General features: G+C 44.9%; 1 protein-coding gene across 1 annotated transcript in view; it reads left to right on the forward strand.

The window, feature by feature from the left end:
* The first annotated feature begins 500 nt into the window (after positions 1–500).
* Positions 501–23,789, forward strand: part of pik3cb (phosphatidylinositol-4,5-bisphosphate 3-kinase catalytic subunit beta) — a 196,938-nt gene continuing 173,649 nt past the window's right edge. The window contains exon 1 of the mRNA XM_033031101.1: positions 501–823. The gene's annotated coding sequence lies outside the window, so the exon portion shown is untranslated. The remainder of the gene's footprint in view (positions 824–23,789) is intronic.

The raw sequence follows: 23,789 nt of genomic DNA on the forward strand, positions 1-23,789 counted from the left end.
GAACAATTTACAAATGTTAAAAATACAATTTACAAAGCCAATTAACCTGCGCGTCATTGGAGTGTGGAAGGAAACCGCTGCATCCGGAGAAAACCCACGCGGTCACAGGGAGAAGGTGCAAACTCCGCACAAACAGCACCTGGTGTCAGAATCGAACCGTAATAAGGCAAGCAACTCTACCGCTGCGCCACTGTGCCATTATATCAGATAACCAAACACTCCAGAACTGTACATGACTCCGAAAATGACAACAATATTTTATTCTCATTAGATTTGCTAAAAACATGTTAAAATTGAATCTTGCATATATTGTAAATATTTATGAACCCTTTCGCTTTCCAGGAAAGGGGAACCGTGTTGAATGCAGGTGAAGTAATCCGCTTCGCAGTGTAACTTTATGGTGCAACTAATTATTGAATTGGTTTAAAAATAAAAAAGAAATGACTAGTTCTACCGAAGGAGGGCCCTGTGCAAGTGCATTTCCGGGTGAAATCGCGACTGATTTCCTGGTTTGCACTTTGAATCGGAGTTTGTGTTCTCGACAGCGGGTGTTAGTAGTTGGTTGGCTGGTTTTGCCCTGCCTGTGACCAACCCCGTCACAAGTTATCGTTCAAACGGCAGGACAAAGTACAGCGCCGGAGATAACAAAACTCCACACCACACACACAGTGGTGGACAGGCCGCTTGGAGATCAAAAGGCGCAGAGAGGGAAATTAAAGGGGCTTTGGCTTGAAAGTAGCGGCAAGGCTGTTGAGAAGACTTGGATTGATTTAACCACCACTGATTCATCTCGGAGCCACACGGACATCGTCCTCTGCGAAAGGTATTGTCTAGTTGTTCAGTTGAAGCGTTTCAGGGTGTGTGTGTTTGTTTGTTTTAAACAAGGTGTTGTCCTGTGGGTGGAATTGATCAGTTGTATTATGAGTGGTGTTTGTTGGAGTGCTGGAGTTTAGGGTGCTCCTGTTCTCATAGGTGGACTTTGGTGCGGAGTTTGTTTGTGTTTTCATTTCAGAGTTGTGAGTGGGTTGCGAGCGTTAGGACGGGGCTGAGTGAGACGGGGACTCTGCAGGTAGATGCAACGATGAAGATGCGTTCAGGGCTGGGCTGGGCTGGTGGCCGGACCGCTGGCTGGGGGCTTTGTAGCGCCCAGTGTCTATATAATAAAAATCGGCGAGTCTCTCGGTGCCGGCTCTCATGGGGACAAATGGGTGTCTGCCTCAAAATGCTGCGTGTCTCAAAGGCTCTATCGAACCTGGTCAGGAGAGGCTGTGTTTTGTTCAACATCCCATGTATAGTCACAGAGTGGTACAGTCATACAGCGTGGAAACAGGCCCTTCGGCCCAACTTGCCCATACCGACCTACCTGCCCCATCTACACTAGTCCCACCTGCCAGCGTTTGGCCCTATCCCTCTAAACCTGTCCTCTCCATGTACCTGTCTAATTGTATCGTGCATCTAGTGTTTCCATTCTCCCTTTTGCTCAGCTAAGGTTTCTATTTTTATTTTACATTATAGGCGGGGCGTCATTGTTTGTTTTTGTACTTTTATGTTTACTGCGTTGGTGTCACGTTAACCAAGTTTCGCCTAGAGCTCGGCAGTGGGTTGGGAAACCCGTGGGACGGGGGTCCACTGCAGACAGTTGACAATACAATACAAGTCTGCCTGCGATTCGCTTTCGCGTTACAAGCGCCGCTAGTGGGGTTGGCGATTCGCGTCTCGTCCACACAGTCTGATGTCATCTCAGGCCAGTCACAAGAGAAAGGAAATGGGACCCGGCGCTCAGTCTAAATCCCAGCGATGTTAAGCTAGCGAAATAAGGCAGAAGGCTGCACTTGGTGAAGATTGAGGAGCGCTACTGTTTTGGCAAGTCACTCTGTAATGGTCATCTGACCAATTCCCTCCATAGCTGCTGCCTGACTCACTGAGATCCTCCAGCACTTTGTATTCCAACATCCTCTGTGTAGAAGATAGACACAAAATTGAAGATGGATCACAGCCACAATTTAAATGGCAGGGTAGACTTGATGGGCCAAATGGCCTAACGCTTATGACCTTATGATACAAAAAACTGGAGTAACTCGGGAGGTCAGACAGCATCTAATCTCTGGAGAAAAGGAATAGGTAATCGTTTTCTCCAGCGATGCTGTCTGATCCGCTGAGTTGCTCCAGCTTTTTGTGCCCATCTTCGGTTTAAACCAATATCTGCAGTTCCTTCCTACACATCCTCTGTATAGAGTCATACAATGTGGAAACAGGCCCTTCATCCCAATTTGCCCACATCGACCACCATGTCCCATCACACTGGTCCCACTTGCCTGCGTTTGGCCCATATCCCTCTAATCCAGTCCTATCCATGTACCTGTCCAATATATAATGTGTAGGAAGGACCTGCAGATGCTGGTTTAAATCGAAGATGACCCAAAATACTGGAGTTTCAGCGGAACAAGCAGCATCTCTGGAGAGACGGACTGGGTGTTGTTTCGGGTCGATACCCATCTTCAGACTAGAAAGTATCTTGTGTCTACATTCTGTGATATTGCACGCCCAATTCTATGACTGTGATGAAAAGCACTATTTTTAATTGTAGCACTCCAGCTGTAGGTTCTGAAGTAAAAGTGGAGACAATTCATTGAAAATTGATTGTGGATGTTCTAAACTGGCTTGGTACTTTAAAAAAAATGGGTGTTAAGTATATTTGGAGTCCTGAGATTTCTACATTAAAAATCACAGAAATAACTTTGGGAGTTAAGCCACAAAATATAAAGTCATGCCACTTCGCTAAAAGGAAAGTTTCAAAAACAGCAAGGTATGGATGTCTTGTTAATCTGCTTTAAATTATGTTGGCTGAGTAGAATCTTGATCAATATACCCATTTGCATTCTGTCAAAATATGGCTTAGGAATCTATTTTTTAGAAATCCACCTAAGAGGTTAGAATGTGTCTCTTTTGAAGGATTACTCATCCTGCCTCTGTTGGTTGTGTTCTCTGGAGTGCTGCTTGATCTCAAAATCATCTGATTTGCTGATGACAGTGAGGAGGATCCATTTTGTGGAGATTTTTCTTTCATTAAGTTCTATAAATGCATTGATGGTGTAATATCACCCCTCGTTTTGCAGATTTTCCAGTAATTTAAGCAGCAAAATGTATACTTCAACATTCAACTGTTGATATCATTGAACTCAATGCTTATCTTTGCTAATTCACATTAGAAAAAACAGGACCCTTCTTGGTTCCAGATTTGATTCAGGATGAAGCAGTATCCTTAATCAAGCTGTATGACCTGAGCACATCTGAACTCTGAATTTCCACAACTGTGAGATTATGATTTTCATTAGTCCAAGAAATGACATCACTTGTGTGTGGATTTTGTTTTTGATTGTGGAGAAACATTCCAAACTTGAAGATGAACCATTGAAAGCTTAACATGAACAAATTAAATAGCACCAAGTAAATCTCGAGAGTAAATTTAAACGAAGGAACTGCAGATGCTGGTTTAAACCGAGGATGTGATTTATTTGTGTGTTGCTCCCCCCCTCCCACACCAAATACAATTGGTTTACTAAAAAAAAGATTGCCCAATATTTATTTGAACTTAGTTCATTGTAAAAGTAAATATGAATAAAATGAAAGAAACACATAACAGATTTCTTTCACTTGTGACTGGCCTGAATGGCATCAGACTGAATGCGATGGTCAGACCGCATTAGGAGTATTGTGAGCCAATTGTGGGCCCCATATTTGAAGAAAGATGTCTGGCGCTGGGGGAGGGTCCGGAAGAGGTTTACGAGAATGTTCCCATGAATGAATGGGTTGTTATATGATGAGCGTTGCCAGCGGCTGGGGGGGGAGGGGGAGGGGGGGGGGGGGGGGGGACCCGCATTGAAACTTACCGAATAGTGAAAGGCTTGAATAGAGTGGATATGGAGAGGATGTTTCCACTTGTGGGAGAATCTTGCCTCAGAATAAAAGGATGGTTAAGAAGGAACTGCAGATGCTGGAAAATTGAAGGTACACAAAAGTGCTGGAGAAACCCAGCGGGTGCGGCAGCATCTATGGAGCGAAGGAAATAGGCAACGTTTCGGGTTTCGGGACGAAACGTTGCCTATTTCCTTCGCTCCATGGATGCTGCTGCACCCGCTGAGTCTCTCCAGCACTTTTGTCTACCTCAGAATAAAAATACCTTGCTTTAGGAAGGAGATGAGGATGAATTTCTTTAGTCAGAGGCTGGTGAGGCTGTGAAAGCCAAGTCGATGGATATTTTTAAAGCAAAGATAAATTCTTGATCAGTGCGGGTGTCGGGTTATGGGGTGAATGCAGGAGAATGGGGTTTAGAGGGAAAGATAGATCATGCATGATTGAATGGTGGAGCAGACTTGATGGGCCGAATGGCCTAATTCTGCTCCTATCAATTATGAACTGATAAGTATTATGAACACATTCAGATATTTATTTAAATCCAACAAGAATGAACCAGGGGAATGTTGGAGGACAATCATCTCAAGGGTATCTTGATTATCCTCTGAATATCATTGCTGGAGATCCCCAGGGCAATGCCATTGAATGCAAGATGTGTGAAGAGCTAACACTGGACAGCATCCATGTGGGAAGAGATAACACTTGTAATTCCAATCTTTTCATTTAATCAATCTGAGTTTCATTCTGAGTTGGAAAAGTTTGATTTTCCTTCATTGTTGGTAAGTCAAAATCTTGGAACCATATCTTGGGAAAGGAAATTAAATGGTTGGTTTGTTTTAATGGAGATGAAAGCATGCATACAACCCTTTCCCAAGTTGGAAAATTCCTTAACTCTAGTTCAGCAGTGGGAATTTTGTAGCTATTAGATGCATTGGCATTACTTCGGAGAACGGCAGGCCAATGTCGTTGCCTGGCTGAAACTTATTTCTCAAGAAAACCATGTATAGGTTAGAGATACAGCGTGGACACAGGCCATTAGGCCTACCGACTCCATGCCGATCAATGATCACCCTGCACTCGTTCTATCCTACGCACTATGGGCAATTAACAGAAGCCAATCCACCTACAAATCTGCACGTCTTTGGAACGTAGAAGGAAATCAGCACACTCGGAGAATGCCCACTCGGTCACAGGGAGAATGTACAAACTCCGTACAGACAGCAGCCCTAGTCAGGGTCGATCTCTGTTCTCTGATGCTGTAAGGTAGTAACTACCGCTGCACCACTCACTGTGCCACTCTAAATTGGCCAATGTAACTAATTTATCTCTTTGTTTCTCTTCTATAGATTTTGCGCAAATACTCTGTATTTGTCTGCTAATATTTGTCATTACTATATTTACCATTGTCTGATTTATTTCTCCTTTTGTTTTCTCCTCATTTAAGACTTTTGGCATATTTTTCTTTTTATTATTTCACAAGGGGCGGCGGCAGCGGTAGAGTGGCGGTACTTCCTGACTACAGGCGCTGTCTGTACGGAGTTTGAACGTTCTTCCCGTGACCTGCATGGGTTTTCTCCAAGATCTTTGGTTTTCCCCTCCACACTCTAAAGTCGTGCGGGTTTGTAGGTTAATTGTCTTGGTATAAATGTAAATTGTCCCTAGTGTGTAGGATAGTGATAATGTGCGTGGATCTATGGTTGATGCGGACTCGATAGGCTGAAGAGCGTGTTTCTGCACTGTATCTCGTAACTAAACAAAGCTAAAGTTGTGGCATTTTTGATTACAGTCCACAGTCTTCATAAATAATAGACACGGAGTTTAGGAATCTAATAAATGATTTAATATAACAGTATATAGTCTTGACTTGACTTGACTTGACTAGTTATTCCTATTTTTGTTTTTGTGAGTCAATGACCTACTGATTTATAGACTCTGTGTAAATAAATTGACGAGCTTGATCTAACAATGGAAGGGTAAATACAATTTTGTAGCAGGCCATGTTGACATTGAGAAAGCTTTTGTTTTAGTTCCACTTTTATAGCAAAGACACAATTTCCAGCAGCTTGTTTCTAAGGGTACAGATAACAAATGAGCGATGGTAAACTGTTCAACATGGTGGGCATCATCACCCTCTCTCTCTGCCCCTCTCCCACCCTAGTTTTACCATCGTCCTGCATCACTCATTGAAGAAAGACTCAATGAAGAAAGACTGGATAGACTCGGCTTGTACTCGCTAGAATTTAGAAGGTTGAGGGGGGATCTTATAGAAACTTACAAAATTCTTAAGGGGTTGGACAGGCTGGATGCAGGAAGATTGTTCCCGATGTTGGGGAAGTCCAGGACAAGTGGTCACGGTTTAAGGATAAGGGGGAAATCCTTTAGGACCGAGATGAGAAAAACATTCTTCACACAGAGAGTGGTGAATCTCTGGAACTCTCTGCCACAGAAGGTAGTTGAGGCCAGTTCATTGGCTATATTTAAGAGGGAGTTAGATGTGGCCCTTGTGGCTAAAAGGATCATGGGGTATGGAGAGGGCAGGTACAGGATACTTAGTTGGATGATCAACCATGATCATATTGAATGGTGGTGCAGGCTCGAAGGGCCGAATGGCCTACTCCTGCACCTATTTTCTATGTTTCTATGTTTCTATTCCACAGCCAACAATGGACCATTGTGGGCTCCACATTTCCATGATTATTATTGCTTTTTGCATATCTTCCATTCATTTGTCCTAAGTACCGTCTATATTTCTTGTTCCCCTTTCCCCTGACTCTCGTTCTGAGAAAGAGCTTCGACCCAAAACGTCACCGAAGCATTTTCTCCACAGATGCTGCCTGACCCACTGAGTTACTCCAGCTTTTTGTGTCTTTCTTCTGTTGGGCATCAAGTTGATCTAAACTTGTTCTCTGCTTGTCAATCTTTTAATCTTATCATTGTTGTAGGACACATGGTTAAGTTGTTTATACTTACTATGGGGACAGTTTAGTTTATTGTCACATTTAGGTACAATGGGAAAACATTTTCTTGCATGCTATCCAGTCAGCAGAAAGACTATATATGATTACAATCGAGCGGTCCACAATGTATAGATACATGGTTCAGGGAATAATGTTTAGTGCAAGGTAAAGTCCGATTAAAGATGGTCGGAGGGTCTTCGATGATGTTGATAGTAGCTCAGGACTGCTGTTTAGTTGTTGGTAGGATGGTTTAGTTGCCTGAAAACAACTGGGAAGAAACTGTCTCTGAATTTAGAGGTGTGCATTTTCACACTTCTGTGCTTCGTGCCCGATGTGAGAGGGTGGACGAGGGAGTGAACGGAATGAGGCTCGTCCTTTGGTGCTCTTGCCGAGGCAGCGTGGTGTAGATGGAGTCAATGGAAGGGGGGTTGCTTTACATGTTGATCTAGGCTGCATCCACAATTCTCCGAAATTTCTTGCCATCCTGAATAGAGATGTTTCTAAACCATGCTGTGATGCATCCCGATAAAATGCTCTCTATGGCGCATCTATAGAATCTGTAGTTGTTACAGCGCAGCTGATATTTGTTTTTGCAGACTATGAATCATAGTTAATATCTTTCAGTCTGGTATTTTTTAATATATGATGTAAGCCATCAGAAACTAATTTGCTGTGGTGTTGGAAAGAAAAATGTGAATGTTGTCTATCTACAAAAGAAATAATCTATTTTCTTATAAACAAAACTTGAATTTTCAACACCATTGGTTGTGGATGAACATGGGGGAGATGGGACATGTGCTCTTAAATACTAAGTACTAAATACCAAGCCTGCGCCGACCCACGATCCCTGCACATTAACATTACCTTACACACACTAAGGACAATTCACACTTATACCAAGCAAATTAATCTACAAACCTGTGCGTCTTTGGAGTGTGGGAGGAAACCGAAGATCTCGGAGAAAACCCACGCAGGTCACGGGGAGAAGGCGCAAACTCCATACAGGCAGCACCTGTAGTCGGGATCGAACCCGGATCTTTGGAGCTGCAAGCGCTGTAAGGCAGCAACTCTACCGCAGCGCCACAGTGCCACTCTCAATTTCAATTTTTTTTTTTTTTTTTTAATCAAAACTTGAATTTTCAATACCATTGATCGTTTGTGAAGTCTGAATAAGGGTCCAGACCTTGAAATGTCACCTGATTCTTGATTAGTACAGGTGTCCGAGGTTATGTGGAGAAAGCAGGAGAATGGGGTTAGGAGCCATGGGTGAATGGCGGAGTAGACTTGATGGGTCAACTGACCTAATTCTACTCCTATTCCTTATGACCTATCCATCCTCTCCCCAGATGCTGCCTGACCTGCTGCGTTCCATCAACTGTAGTGTCTCCTGTACTCAGTTTATCCAAACTTTCTTCATGGCTATGATATTCCTGTCTTGGAAACACCCTTGCGAATCTGCTCTGCATCCTCTCCCACAGTTGTACTGTCCCTATAATGAGTGACCAACCTTGCACACCAATATTCGACCTAGGGCCGAAATCATGATAAAGCCAATGAAATACGAAACAATCACGCAGTATTTCAGTCCATCAATGGGTGTAATTCAGAACTTGGTGCATCTAAATACACTGAGAAAGATATCTGATCATTCTCTCAAAGGCTCCTCATTTATCTCTCTCCAAGTATGGACAATTAAAGTTTATGAAAGCTTGAACTGGCATGAGGCAGCCAATTTTAATTCAATTTAAATTAAATTGCTTTTTTAATATATCAAATTTCTCCATTCTAATTCTCAGCAGATGTAAAGCCAGTGAGAGGAATATAATGTGGAATAATTTTTCATCTGTATCTAATGTAAATTTCCATTTAGTGAGTGTTAAATTGGTACACTTGATATAAAGTTTAGAAACTCCCCTGATTCCTAAGCCTGCGAGTAAGGATTATCAGATAGAAGAGTAAGTGCGGGAATAAATACGTTGTTTCGGGTGGTCACACTGTGATTAATGGGGTACTGCTGTGGTCAATGCGTGTGCCCAACTATCCACAACCAATATAGATAATTTGGCTGAGCAGACTGAATATATCATTCACCATGCCCACCAAGTTCAAGAGAGTTTATTGTCATGTGTCCCTGTATAGGACAATGAAATTCTTGCTTTGCTTAAGCACACAGAACATAGTAGGCATTTACTACAAAACAGATAAATGTGTCCATATACCATGATATAAATATATACACACATGAATAAATAAACTGGTAAAGTGCAAATAACAGAAAGTGGTTATTGATAATCAGAGTTTTGTCCGAGCCAGGTTTAATAGCCTGATGGCTGTGGGGAAGTAGCTATTCCTGAACCTGGTTGTTGCAGTCTTCAGGCTCCTGTACCTTCTACCTGAAGGTAGCAGGGAGATGAGTGTGTGGCCAGGATGGTGTGGGTCTTTGATGATACTGCCAGCCTTTTTGAGGCAGCGACTGCGATAAATCCCCTCGATGGAAGGAAGGTCAGAGCCGATGATGGACTGGGCAGTGTTTACTACTTTTTGTAGTCTTTTCCTCTCCAGGGCGCTCAAATTGCCGAACCAAGCCATGATGCAACCGGTCAGTATGCTCTCGACTGTGCACCTGTAGAAGTTAGAGAGAGTCTTCCTTGACAATCCGACTCTCCGTAATCTTCTCAGGAAGTAGAGGCGCTGATGAGCTTTTTTGATAATTGCGTTAGTGTTCTCGGACCAGGAAAGACCTTCAGAGATATGCACACCCAGGAATTTGAAGTTCTTGACCCTTTCAACCATCGACCCGTTGATATAAATGGGGCTGTGGGTATCCCCTCCTACTCCTTCCAAAGTCCACAATCAGTTCCTTGGTTTTGCTGGTGTTGAGGGCCAGGTTATTGCGCTGGCACCATATGGACAGTTGCTCGATCTCTCTTCTGTACTCTGACTCATCCCCATCAGTGATACGCCCCACAATAGTGGTGTCGTCAGCGAACTTGATGATGGAGTTCGCACTGTGGTTCGCTACGCAGTCATGGGTATAGAGTGAGTACAGCAGGGGGCTGAGCACGCAGCCTTGAGGTGTTCCTTGGAGGCAGATACCATGATGTTTCTGCCTCCAGACTCTTTCTATGGGAAGGAATCCTCTCCTCCTGGGGATGACCCCCTTGCCCCGTCTAAAACATATCCCCTCATGCCAGCCTTCTACCCATCGACCGCCCCGGGCCGTGGAGTTTGAACTGGCCCGTTCGCGGAGCTCGGATTCAGCCGCGGGACTGACTTACCATCACCCGGTGGGATCACAACATCGGAGGCCTGGATCGCCTCAGCGCAGCGGGAGAACAAGGAGGGAAGAGACAAGGACTTTAAGACTTTGCCTCCATCACAGTGAGGAGGTGCCTGGTAGACTCACTGTGGTGGATGTTAGATCTGTGTTTATTGTGTGTTTTGTTATTTTATTCTATGTTATGACTGCAAGGCACGAAATTTCGTTCAGACTGAAAAGTCTGAATGACAATAAAGGATATTTGACTTGACTTGAGTCTGAAGAAGGGGCCCAAACCTGTAATGTCACTTATGCATCTGCTCCAGGGATGCTGCTTGTCCCACTGAGTTACCCCAGCTGGGTGGTGTCCTTTTGAATCCTAGCTTGTAACTTAACATGAAACTGAGCAGGAAGGTGTATAGATGGGGCGAGGACAGAAAATTGGTGCCGTTGAATGGTAGAGAGAGGCTTGGGAAGGGGGAGATAGGGGTGTCTGTGAATGGTTTACTTCTGCCCCATTTCTCTTGTTCTTATGAAACAAATGTGTGTGGCTTGTATCGACACAGATGTCACGGTAATGGGATATGTCGTGTGTGTTACAGGGCTCCGATTCTGGAAATGAAAGTTGCTGATTCATTATCAGCTGGTCAAATTTGGAAGTTAGTGCCAGAAGTTGGGTGCTTAAAAACATAGTCATACCACACTGAGTCTTTCATTTGCAGGCTTTGAATAAGCCATTCTATCCAAGAATTCTGTTGGCTTTAGCACCTCATTTTGATCTGCTTACCAAAGGAATTAAAAATAAAGTCTTGTGATTATTGATGTAATGCATCTTGTTGACAAACTATGTCCTTGTGAGTCTCTCTTCAACGCCAGTAATCTACAGGAGGAGGATTACATGGCTTGGCAAATTCAGATTTTAAACGTTGACTGATCAGATAGGAATGATTGTTTACAGCAGCTAATTTTTTGGATTTACAAAAGTGAACGTGTGTAACTTTTTCACTTTTCTAAATTCATACACCATTTTCAGCTGACAGTAACTAGGGATATTTAGTTATGGATGTAAGGACTTTGTTCAATTTCTTCAGTAATAGTAAATAGGGTGGCACAGTGGTAGAGTTGCTGCCTTACAGCTCCAATGACCCGGGCTCGATTCTGACTATGGGTGCAGTCTGTGCTGAGTTTGCACATTCTCCCTGAGACTGCGTTGGTTTCTCCGGGTGCTCCTGTTTCCTCCCACATTCGAAAGACATGCAGGTTTCTTGGTTCACAAAAATGCTGGAGAAACTCAGCGGGTGCAGCAGCATCTATGGAGCGAAGGAAATCCTTCTTCACGTTGCCTATTTCCTTCGCTCCATAGATGCTGCTGCACCCGCTGAGTTTCTCCAGCATTTTTGTGTACCTTCGATTTTCCAGCAACTGCAGTTCCTTCTTAAACACAGGTTTCTTGGTTAATTGGCCTCTGTATAATTGCCCCTAGCATGTAGTGTATGTATGGCGTGTCAATGGTCGGTGTTGACTCGGTGGGCCGAGTGGGACTGTCTCCACGCTGTATCTCTAAACTAAATAGTTGTAAAGAAAAATAGTAGCCACGGTGTCAAATTTAATGACCTTTGAATAAGGTGAAAAATGTTGTGGGGACTGCATGTGGGAATGAGATCAACTCTGCCACACTTTTAGTGAACCAGTGCATAGATGTGTGGTTTCATACTGTACCTGTTTGGGAGTCTGCTGTTGGATGTGCAAATGGTGACCATAGTGGTGACATTCCATGTGCCAGGCTATACAGAGAGCCCTCTGTAGTCAATGCTGTTGGATGTGCCTTGAACCTTTTGAAGACGTTGATACTTGTACCATCTCTGTTGTTCCTGGCATGTCCTACTTGTGACACAAGTAACTGCCTCAAAATGTTGAAATCTTGAGCAAAACACAAAGTGGTGGAGTAACTCAGCGGGTCAGGCTGCACGGCCAAATTTGGTCAAATGGCCAAATTCAGCTCCTATGACTTATTCTGGACACTCAACTGTGCTATTTTGTTGCAGCCTTTTTTCTGGAGTCGAGTTCCTATGCAAACAAAAAATAGTTTTATCTCAAATGCCTGACCCGCTGAGTTACTCCAGCTTTTTGTGTGTACCCTCCATGATGTTGCTTGACCCACTGCATTACTCTAGCACTTTTTTTTGTTTGTTCAAAGTTCCATCATTGTGTCTCCAGTTTATCAATATGACTTGCATTTTACTGAAAGAACGAAGACTCACAGTCTTCTGCACAAAGACATTTATCCTGCTGTCCTTTCAAAATGGTATGGATGGAGAGTACTTCAGTTTAGTTGATTGGCAGTGAATTCTCTGCCACAGAGTGGAATTCTTTGCCACAGAAGGCAGTGGAGGCCAATTCACTGGGTGTTTTCAAGAGAGAGTTTAATATATCTCTTAGGGCTAACGGAATCAAGGGGTATGGGGAGAAAGCAGGAACAGGGGTACTGATCTAGGATGATCAGCCATGATCATGTTGAAAGGTGGTGCTGACTCGAAGGGCCGAATGGCCTGCTCCTGCACCTATTTTCTAATGCTATGAAAAGCTTTTGAGGATAGGGTGCTAATTGAAGTGTGGGATGCTGCTCTTCCTGATAACCTTCAGAATGATGTAAACTATTGAAATTGCATCTGCTGGATGGTGCATGACAAGTTTGGATGAAAACGTGCTATTTTGACTGCTTGCAATGCACAATTTGGATAAACAGTGTGACTGTCTCTAATGGAGATAATAGAGATTCCTAAATCTAAATCGTGAGTGTGAGATTACCAAACTGTCTTTTTGAGTGGGGCCCCTTCAGCGAAATTTGTTTACTTTCATCCCCATCCTGAACTCCAGTCTAATTTATACATACTGCATATAACTTTAAAAAATATTATTGTGGCCTCCTCTCCTATCTTTCCCACACACTCCTTGGAGAGCCCACATCTCCCCCCCCCCCCCCCCCCCCCCTCGCTCTGGAAGGAAGTCTTGACTCTTCAGCCTAAGGCTGTTTGTGATTTAACACTTCTCCATTTTGTAAATGTAATTTCAGTAATCCAGCCCAGTGGTGCTGGCAAGAAGGTTGTTTTATTCCACGGAGATGTGAAAGAGCTGTATGGTTTACATGTCATAGATGATAAGACTGATGTCCTCTTTCTATCGCTAACCGTCTTCCAGCTAAAAGACACAAAGTGCCGGAATACAGGGCTGCCAACTCTCACGCTTTGAGCGTGAGACTCACGCCCTCAAGCAAACTCTCACGCCCTCACGCTCATCGGACATTTCTCACGCTCAGTGGTGAGAAATTTTGTGATCAACGAAAATTTCAAAACTCGGATAAACTGCATGGTCCGCGGGTGTTGGAGAGCCGGGGCTGCGGGAGGGATGGGAGCAGAACCAGCGGCCGGAACAGATGCGGGGAGCCGGGACGGACGAGTGTTTGTCGGGGCCGGCGTGTTGCTCGCTGCAGCTCTGGCCATGGAGCAGCTCCGGACAGTGCGAGTGTCCCGGGCCGCGGAGGCGTCCGAAGCGTTGTGCCGCTACCGCTGCCGCGAGAGTTTCTGTGCTGAAGGGACAGACTCTCAAAGGGAGGTGGAGAGAGAGAGAGAGGGGAAGGAGACAGGGAGAGAGGGGGTGAGGGGAGAGAGAGGTAGGGGAGAGAGAAGGGGGAGAGTGAGGTGGGAGAGAGGGGAAAGAGGGAAGAGAGGGGGTGGAGAGGGTAGGAGAGAATGGGAGAGAGAAGGGGAAGAGAGAGGGGTGGTAAAAGAGAGAGGGGGAGAGGGGGGAAAAGAGAGAAATGGGGGAAAGAGAGATGGGGGGGAAAGAAAAAGAGACAGGAGAAAGAGAGGGGAGAGAGGGTAAGGGGAAGTGAGGTAGGAGAGAGAATGGGGAAGAGAGGAGGAGAGAGGGGGGAAGAGAGAGGTGAGAGGAGAGACAGAGAGGGGGGAGAGTGTGGAGAGAGAGATAGAGAGGGAGGGAGAAAGAGGTTGGGGGAAGCGAGGGAGAGAGGGGGAGAGAGAGAGGGGAGAGAGAGATGGTAGAGATAGAGAGGAGAGAGAGAGAGGGGGGAGAGAGTTAAGGGAAAGAGAGGGGAGGGAGAGGAGGGAGAGAGAGGAGGGAGAGAGAGGAGAGAGGGGACAAGAGAGAGGGGGGAGAGGGGGGAAAGAGAGGGGAGAGGGGGGAGAGAAGAGAGGGAAGGGGAGAGAGTTAGAGGGGGTGAGAGGAGAGACAGAGAGGGAAGGAGTGAGAGGGGGAGACGGGAGAGAGAGGGGGTGAGAGGAGAGACAGGAGAGAGAGAGAGGGGAAAGAGAGGGGGAGGGGAGAGATAGAGGGTGAGGGGAGAGAGAGGAGGGGGAGGGGAGAGAGAGAGGGGGGTTGAGAGAGAGCGGAAGAGAGGGGGGAGAGAGAGAGAGTCTCTGTGTCGAATTCACCCAGGTGACCGGCATGGATCAGACTGCGGCTCGGTGCATCCTGGAGGACAACCAGTGGCTGCTGGAAGTAAGTGCCAAGCACTGGGTAGATACGGTGGAAGATAGTGGACTTCAAAGGGGGGTGGTTGGTGAAAACATCCTGCTTGCCTGCTAGATATTCACTTACTGTAACTGCAGGAAAAATGTTCCCGATGTTGGGGGCGTTCAGAACCATGGGTCACAGTTTAAGAATAAAGGGGGGGGGGGGGCAGTTAGGACTGAGATGAGAACAAACTTTCTTCACGTAGAGAGTTGTGAATCTGTGGAATTCTCTGCCACAGAAGGCAGTGCAGGCCAATTCACTGGATGTTTTCAAGAGAGAGTTACATTTAGTTCTTGGGGCTAACAACATCAAGGGATATGGGGAAAAAACGGGAAAGAGGTACTGATTTTAGATGAATAGCCATGATCATATTGAATGGCAGTGCTGGCTCGAAGGGCCGAATGGCCTATTCCTGCACCTATTTTCTATGTTTCTATGCTTGAGTATTTGACAATAAAACTCGATCACTTGATTTTGAATCATTCATGCATGGTGGAGGTATAATGTAGTCATAGAGTGATACAGTGTGAAAACAGGCCCTTCGGCACAACTTGCCCACACCCGCCAACATGTCCCAGCTACGCCACCTGCTTTTGGTCCATACCTCCAAACCTGTCCTATCCATGTATCAGTCTAACTTTTTCTTAAATGTTGGGATGGTCCCTGCCTCAACTACCTCCTCTGGCAGCTTGTTCCATACACCCACCACCCTTTGTGTGGATAAAGTTACCCCTTAAAAAGTTACCTCTTAAAAATACGTAATACAAAAAAACATTGAAATCATACTTCTACAGTGCACTAAAACATGATTTTAGTACATCAAATTTCAAAAAGTTCCTACCCTTCTTCCACACCCTCTCCCCACTCGGTTGCTCCACTCCCTCACCGGGTACCCCCAAGGCCAGTGATCAGTGATCGCACAGCCTCCCCCCTTTCAAAAACGCTCCAATCCAATTTAAAGCATATATATTGCATTCAAGTGTAAGTTATAAGACTCGCTACAGTTTGCACCATATTGCACAATTTCAAGCCGAAAAATGCAAATGTTCCGTACCAATGGGAGGGGGCACAAAGTTCTTTGTGTCATTTGTATTTTGGTAATCTAGCATCTGAAGTTCCTGGTGTCTTGCAATTAAGTGGAAAATTGTGTTTTTGTTAGAAAGCAGTTCCTCTCCCAGAAGGATAAAGTCCCTTCCACAAATGTACTTTTCCATCTGCCTGGGCTAATAACCTTGCTTCAGTTTGACAGATGTAGTGGCTCATTTTCACCTTGTTCCAAGATAAAATGTTAATTCCCAATGTAATTAGTGGAGGAAAATTAACTTTTATGATGGGCTAGATATCCTCAAGTGTAGACATAAGAGACTGCAGATGCTAGAATCTTGAGCAAAAACCTGCTGGAGTAACTCGGTGGGTCTTGGAGGGGAATGGTTAAACATTCAGATCTGTGCCCTACTTTAATCCTCAAATGCAATTTGACATTGTCCTATTACAAGGAATCGAATATAGGACCAAGAAGGTCCTTCTGAAGTTGCACAGAGCCCTAGTGAGACCACACCTGGAGTATTGTGTGCAGTTTTGGTCCCCTAATTTGAGGAAGGACATTCTTGCTATTGGGGGAGTGCAGCATAGGTTTACAAGGTTAATTCCCGGAATGGCGGGACTGTCATATGCTGAGAGAATGGAGCAGCTGTGCTTGTACACTCTGGAGTTTAGAAGGATGAGAGGATATCTCATTGAAACATATTGGATTGTTAAGGGCTTGGACACGCCAGAGGCAGGAAACATGTTCCCGATGTTGGGGGAGTCCAGAACCAGGGGCCACAGTTTAAGAATAAGGAGTAAGCCACTTAGAACGGAGACAAGGAAACACTTTTTCTCACAAAGAGTGGTGAGTCTGTGGAATTCTCTGCCTCAGAGGGCAGTGGAGGCAGGTTCTCTGGATGCTTTCAAGAGAGAGCTAGATAGGGCTCTTAAAAATGCGGAGTCAGGGGATGTGGGGAGAAGGCAGGAACAGGGTACTGGTTGGGGATGATCAGCATTGAATGATGGTGCTGGCTCGAAGGGCCAAATGGCCTACTCCTGCATGTATTGTCTATTGTCTAATTGGCATAGAACCTGTGTGCTTCAGATGTGTCTCCTTCTTGAACACCTACTGCAGCATCAGCAGAGAAACAGAATAATGAAGGAGGGACTTCTTTCCTCTGGCCTTTTATGAAACACTTTTATAGCCACTGTTCAGCAGGTTTGAGCTTCTTGTTGCAATGTCTGTTAATAATCCCTTTATTTATGCTTATATTGAAAACTGAATGAACAGGAATGGTTTGGGCCGAAGGATCTCTTCAGTACAGTATGATTTCATGTCACTTCCTTAAGTGAACATGCTGCCAAAGATAGACACAAAAAGCTGAAGTAACTCAGCGGGACGGGTAACATCTCTGGAGAGAAGGAATGGGTGACATTTTGGGTCGGGACCCTTCTTCAGACTGAGCAAGGGTCTTGACCTGAAATGTCACCCATTCCTTCTCTCCAGAGATGCTGCCTGTCCCGCTGAGTTACTCCAGCTTTTTGTGTCTATCCTTGAGTGTCTAGTTCAATTATAATTTGGTCTGAATTGAATTTGTATCTTAAATGAATCATCTTGTAAATCAGGCATGGCAAGTCTATTTTGTGACATCTTTACAACCTTCTTCAGTTTACAGTTTAGTTTATTGTTGCGTGTACCGAGGTACAGTGAAAAACTTTTGTCGCATGCTATCCAATCAGTAGAAAGACAATACATGATTACAATCGAGCCATTTACAGTGTATCGGTACATGATAAGGGAATAATGTTTAGTGCAAGGTGAAGCCAGCAAAGTTCCATCATGAGGTAGATAATAGTTCAGCCCTGCTCTCTGGTTATGGTAGGATGATTCAGTTGCCTGATAACAGCTGGGAAGAAACTGTCCCTAAATCTGGAGGTGCGCATTTTCACATTTCTATACCTTTTGCCTGATGGGAGAGGGGAGAAGAGGGAGCGGCCAAGGTGTTAAGGGCCTGTCCCACTTACGCGTCCTTGGCTCACAAATTACGCAACCTCGTGGTCACTTGAGGCGTACGGGCACCGTATGCCAGCGCGGGGCCGGTCCCACTTAGAAGCACGGAGGGGTATGTAGTTGTGCGGGGCCGGTCCCGACATCGTGCGGGGCTCCGAAATTCTTGCAGTGAACAAAATCTTTGCGCGCCAACGGCCTGTCGCGGAACTGACGGCCAAAGTGGGACAGGCCCAAGACCCTGACGCGATGCATCGTCTCGCCTCCAACAGCAGCAGAAGCAGGCAAACGATCGTCGAACTCAGCCTGGGGCTCACGGCCGTTGCGGTCCGGATCCGCTTCCACTTCTACTCCCAGAGCGGGGCCAAGATAATTGAAGATGGACACAAAATGCTGGAGTAACTCAGCGGGACCGGCAACATCTCTGGAGAGAAGCAATGTGTGACGTTTCGGGTCAAGACCCTTCTTTTCAGACTGAAGAAGAGTCTCGACACGAAACATCACCCATTGCTTCTCTCCAGAGATGCTGCCGGTCCCGCTGAGTTACTCCAGTTTTGTGTCCATCTTCAAATGACGTCTAGCGCTCCAGATGGCTGTGTGTACGCATTAAATCGTGCCCGACCTTCGCTCGACCGTATAAGCTCAACGCGACCATGAGGTCGGGTAATTTGCGTAAGTGGGACAGGCCCTTTAATCTTTTCCTTGATTACGATGCTTCTGTATAAGGTGCTTGCTTCAATATGTTGCTGCAACCATATAATCAATGCATATCCAACTGAAGATAGATTTCTATAGAGACTTGGGGGAAATTGAGTTTGCATCTCCTGTGATGTTACTTTGAAGGAATGGGAGAATGTATACTTGCATAACAGTGAGAAAATTATCAGTTCACTGTAAGAAAGCCTTAAATATTAACAATTGAAAGCTAATTTTAAATGCTTAATTGTTGCCCAAAGCAAATTTTCCTCTGAACTAACATTTAAACATTGTCTTAAGGTTGCCATGCATGAGTAGATGGCATTTGTTTTGGAGCAAGTTGGAGAAAAAGGCAATGTTTATTTTTGGAGCATTTAGAAATTAATGTTTAATTTGGTGTTTCTCAACTGGGGTTTCCTCTACATTTATGTGGAAGCAGGCACAGGAAGTTGAAGCTTACTTAAGGGGTGCGTGGCAGAAAATGCCCGAATAAAAATTGGTTGGCATTGTTCTGTTGGAAGGTGATCAACATTCTGTTTCTTTCCTGACTTGGTCTTGCCTGCCTTTCTAATTCTGTCTGGCATTTTCTTTTATTATCGATTTCCCAGAATAGGGAATATTTTGCTTAGATTAGTTTAGAGATACAGTGTGGAAACCAGCCCACTGAGTCAACTCCATATGCTAGTTCTATCCTACATGCTGGGGACAATTTACAGAAGCCAATTAACATTCAAGCCTGCTCTTCCGTGGAATGTGGCAGGAAACCGGAGCACCCAGAGAAAACCCACGTGGTCACAGGGAGAATGTACAAACTTTGGCTTGCAAATAATTTCTTGACTTTGGTCATCAGGCTATCTTGTGTTCTGCTCCCAGTGACCACAACATTTCAGTTAACAGTAGACAAGGACTTGGTGACTGATCAGTAGTTCAGAGAAGTATGGTTTAAAATTCCCCACCCCTTTCCACTTGTGCAGGGACCACTTCCTGTTCAACTCCTTGCTTTATTGGCCTGTCCCAGCCAGAAGCGGAGTTTGTGCTAAGTTCGCGCGTGACGTCATTTACGCCATACTTACAAATCAGCTGGGCAGGAGGCGGTCTGGCTGAATTTGGGCGTCACATGGCGTCAGGACGTCATGAACGTCAAGACACTGCGTATGACCGCAATGCGCCTGCGTGCGTACGTGGGCCGGCAGGCCATTGGCGCACGAAGATTTCGGTCACTGCAGGAATTTCGGAGCCCCGCGCGATGTCGGGACCAGCCCCGCACAACTCCGAGCTTCTAAGTGAGACCGGCCCCACGCGCCCATACGGTGCCCGTACGCCTCAAGCGACCACGAGGTCGTGTAATTTGCGAGCCAAGGTCGCGAAAGTGGGACAGGCCCTTTACTCTTTCCTTTCCACCCAAACCCTCCGCTCCCCAGGTATTTAACCCCTGCACCTGCGGGAGATGTAACACATATACTTCCTCCCTCGCATCCATCCCAGGATCACAGCAGCCCTTGCTGAAGAGACCGAGGTTCATGTGCACCTCCTCTAACCTTATCAACTTCATTCAGTGCTCCCGATGTGGCTCCTTTACATCGGCGAACCCAAACACTGCCAAGGCCTGCTGGGTCTCTTGGTTACTAACCATTTTAACCCCTTCCCATTCCCTTACTGGCCCTTTATGTCCTGGCCCGCCTACTTTGCAAGAGTGAGTCGACACAAACTGGAGGAACAACATATCCAATCCAATCCAACTTTATTTGTTAAGCACTTTAAAACAACCAACGTTGACCAAAGTGCTGTACAGAAGAATAAACAAGACATCATAAACAGACAACATAACAGAACATAACATAACAGCTCACATAAGGCACAAAAATTACATATGAAATACAACAATAAATTAAAAGACATAAAACATGAGTAAAAATAATAACATACAATAAACTGAACACAATGGTTTGAACATTGAATTTTTGGTAACCAACCAACAATCCCTATCCCTCTTATTTATTTTGCTCCCCCTCTCTTCCCTGTCCATCCCTGGGATGTATATCCATTTTCCCACTCGCCCATCCCCCTCATGCCCTTCCTCCTATATCCCTCTGGCCTCGCATTTCAAGCCTCTGGGTTTTTTTTCCCCGTTCCCTTCCAGCCATTTGTCTCCTTCTCATCTTTGGCCGAAGTCCACCCATCTGCCAATGAACCCCACTCACCTGTATCCATTGTTCAAGAAGGAACTGCAGATGCTGGAAAATCAAAGGTAGACAAAAGTGCTGGAGAAACTCAGCGGGTGCAGCAGCATCTATGGAGCGAAGAAAATAGGCAACGTTTCGGGCTAGAGGGAGAGCTAGAAGGGGAGGAGACTGTAAGAACTACCTGAAGTTAGAGAAGTCAATGTTCATACTGCTGGGAGACAAACTGGGAAGGGGAGGAATTTTCCACTCCCCTTCCCAGCTCTCCCTCAGCTCTCTGGCTCCCCCTCTTACTTTCTTCTTCCTGTCCCCCTCCCCCGAAACATTGCCTATTCCTTCACTCCATAGATGCTGCTGCACCCACTGAGTTTCACCAGCACTTTTTTCTACCTTCACCTGTATCCATTATTTGCCCTGCTTTCTTCCCGCTAATACAATCTATCTGAAGAGGAGTCCCAACCTAAAGCATTGCCTACCCATGTCCTCCAGAGATGCTGCCTGGCTTGCTGAGTTCCCTCAGCACTTATTTTTTTGCAATGTTTTAAAATTGCCATGATCGTACCTTCAGGGAATATTCAATGGTAACAATTTGGAATGGAGTTAAATAAGAGAATATAAAATAAATGCTTCTCTGCACCAGATGAGCATTTAAACCTTTCCTCATAGCAAAAATATCATATCTGATCCTGAAATATCCAGATACTGTAACCTTTACAATTTGCTGTAGTTGATGACTTCACGTACATCACTAACCACTGACCACTTCGTCTGTCCCTGGTCTGTATCTGGTGTGTTGTGGCTGAAGAAACATAATGTAAAGGTTGTCCAAGATATAAAGGAACAATATTTTTATTTTGTGCAACAACATGATGACTTATGATTGATATCAGACAGAAAATTAATAAAATCAGTCTGAAGAAGGGTCTCGACCCGAAACATCACCCATTCCTTCTCTCCAGAGATGCTGCCTGTCCCGCTGAGTTACTCCAGCAATTGTGTCTACCAGAATATTAACAAAGGCAGGTTTAAATAATTACTTTGGCTAACTCCAGTCATACAAACCCAAGTGCAGTGAGGACAGTTCCTCAGAAGGAATTCAGGAAATTTGGGTAAAACCTTGGGTGCAAACGACAGCTCTGCCAGTAGCACCATTTGTGATGCGGATATATCAGGTGTATGGGTATCGGGAAATGGAAACTTATTTCTCAATCAAAATGTATTGTGGACTAGCAGGTGTTCTATATCCTGCCTAGCATTGAATTGTAATAAACCGGAAAGAACAGGTGTGTAGGAAGGAACTGCTGATGCTGGATTTCTTTTGAAGATAGACACAAAGTGCTCAAGTAACTCAGCGGGTCAGACAGCATCTCTGGAGAAAAGGGATGGGTAATGTTAGACTGTCTTTGGCTGTACTAAGGACTTCAGGATTTTTTGCACCGGTACCTGGGTTATTACTTTATTGATGTTTAACTCTGCACTGAATAGCCCCCCCCCCCCCCCCCCCCCCCCCCCCCCCCCGCCTCATTAGCCAATATTTATACTGTTACTAGACTAAGTGGGACCAGTCGGGTCCCATGGGAGGGCTGGTCCCCCAACGCAATATTCCACCTCTCCACCAATTCCCAAGAGGCTTTCTGCAGTGCTAGTATGGGTGTTGTGGGCTGAAGGAACTAGAGGTTTCCAGAGGGCTAGTATGGACATTGTGGGCCAAATGGATTATTGGGCTGGCAGCTCAGTCACTCAGGCCTGGTGGACTGACAGTTGAGTCACTCTCGGCTGGTGGGCTGGCGGTTGACTCACTCACGGCTGGTGGGCACACACACACTCACATTCACACTCTCTCACACACACTCCATCTCACACACACCCTCCATCTCACACACACTCACATACACACCCTCCATCTCACACACACCATCTCTCACACACACTCTCACCATCCATCACACACTCTCACACACAACATATATATGACAGTAAAACTCTCTTGAATCTACTCACGTGGTTGAGCGCGACCTCGCCCCCTGAACGAAACTTCCTCAGTGAGCGGGACTTCCAGAAGGAGTGCGACATTCAGTTCAAGCAGCACAGTGCAGACCAACCCTTTAATTCAGTTCAAGCAGCACAGTGCAGACCAACAATTCACTTCATGCACAGTGCAGACGCACAATTCAGTTCACTCACGGCATAGACTCACAGTTCTGGACTCAATTCCCACTCACGGTCTTCCGGGTTGACTGACTCGCATCCGGCCTCTGGCGCTTAATTCTCCTGGCCCCAGCGGAATGGGCTTTACCTTCATCATGGTGACTGACAGGCGAGAAGACCAATCTGATGATTTATTAAACATTCATAGCTTTTTTAATGAATTCACCGATCGGAAAAAACCTTGGGGCGGTTGGAGGAGAGGGGACAGTGAGTAAAATGGCGAAAAAATCAAAACAATATATGGTAGCATTAAAAAATATATTGTATTTACAACGTAGACAGGAAGTGGTCAAGATGAGACTTTTAGTAACAGTATAGGTAACACTATATCCTGTGAAATTCTGACATGACGTTTTTCTTGCCGTTTTTGCTGTTTTCATTGCCCTTATTATTTATCTGATACGTTAGAGCTCCGCTCGGGCAGTGCACCTGAAATGTTGTTGTATGTATTTACAATGACAATAAAATGTATTGTTATTATCTATATGTGTTGTGTTTACAGGTCTGTTATGCTGCTGAAAGTAAGAATTTAATTGTTCCATTGTCAATACATATGACAATGAAAGACTTTTGACTTTTAAATTGTTTGCATTATGTTTCAAAAATGTTTGGTGTTAAGACAGTCCAGTGAGTTAGACCAAATAAACATCCTTTGGACGTGGCTTTAGTGGTATTCCATGCATAACCTCGTCAATATTGACTGGACAAATTTGTAAAAATGGGCATTGCTGCCGATAGCCTAAACAATTAAACTTAATTTCTAAGATAAAGGAAATATGGTTAAAAATAGGTGCAATGTCATTGCTAAATACAGTGTAAGCTCTGGGGACAGGAATAGATGTCTGGGATTATTAGTTGATTTTCCTGCTGTACATTCTGATGCGTGGGACTTGTCGGTGCAAGTCTTCATCCTGCTACTGATCCAATTTCACTTGGGCTTGGTTTTGATTTCTAGATTCATTTAACCCTGGGTGGATTTTGGAGCTGGTTCTTAGTTTCACATTTCT

Source organism: Amblyraja radiata, chromosome 13 (assembly GCF_010909765.2).
Source record: "Amblyraja radiata isolate CabotCenter1 chromosome 13, sAmbRad1.1.pri, whole genome shotgun sequence".
Lineage (NCBI taxonomy): Eukaryota > Metazoa > Chordata > Chondrichthyes > Rajiformes > Rajidae > Amblyraja > Amblyraja radiata.